The following is a 571-nucleotide window of genomic DNA, read 5'->3' on the forward strand; positions in this document are numbered from 1 at the left end:
TAATTTTAATTTTTTTTTTTACCATTAATGCTACGTCAAGAGACTTAAGCACATCCATGAGAAGGATAAGGACCTCTAGGGATAAGAAAGGTAAGCCACAGGGGCAATATCTTTCACGTAGGGAGAATGGATTGGAAATGCAGTCTTTCGCGTGTATGAATACTAGCACCCACCCATGTGTGCAAAGATGTTCTCCCACCCCACTTTTCTCCCACCCATGGAGTTAGGCCTGGATAGGAGCCATTGAGGTGCAGTAGAAACACTCAGCAGGTCTGAAGCAGAGGTGTACTTTGAAACTGGTGAAGCTTAGGTTTTGGGGTACGCCCTTTGTTGTGGAGTCTTCCAACACACTAGCAAAAAATGATTATATTCTCTGTCTCTCTCTCTCTTTTTTTTTTTTTGGTTTTTTGAGACAAGTTCTCATTATGTAGTGAGACTGACCTGGAACTCACTATGTAGCTCAGTCTGGTCTCGAATTTACAGTGATCCTCCTGCCTCAGCCTCCCGAGTGCTGGGATTACAGGTGTGTGGTGTGACACCCAGTTTGAATTTCTTTTCTTTCTTTTTTTTT

This window comes from Fukomys damarensis, unplaced genomic scaffold, assembly GCF_012274545.1.
Source record: "Fukomys damarensis isolate Sample0158 unplaced genomic scaffold, DMR_v1.0_HiC HiC_scaffold_16, whole genome shotgun sequence".
Taxonomy (NCBI): domain Eukaryota; kingdom Metazoa; phylum Chordata; class Mammalia; order Rodentia; family Bathyergidae; genus Fukomys; species Fukomys damarensis.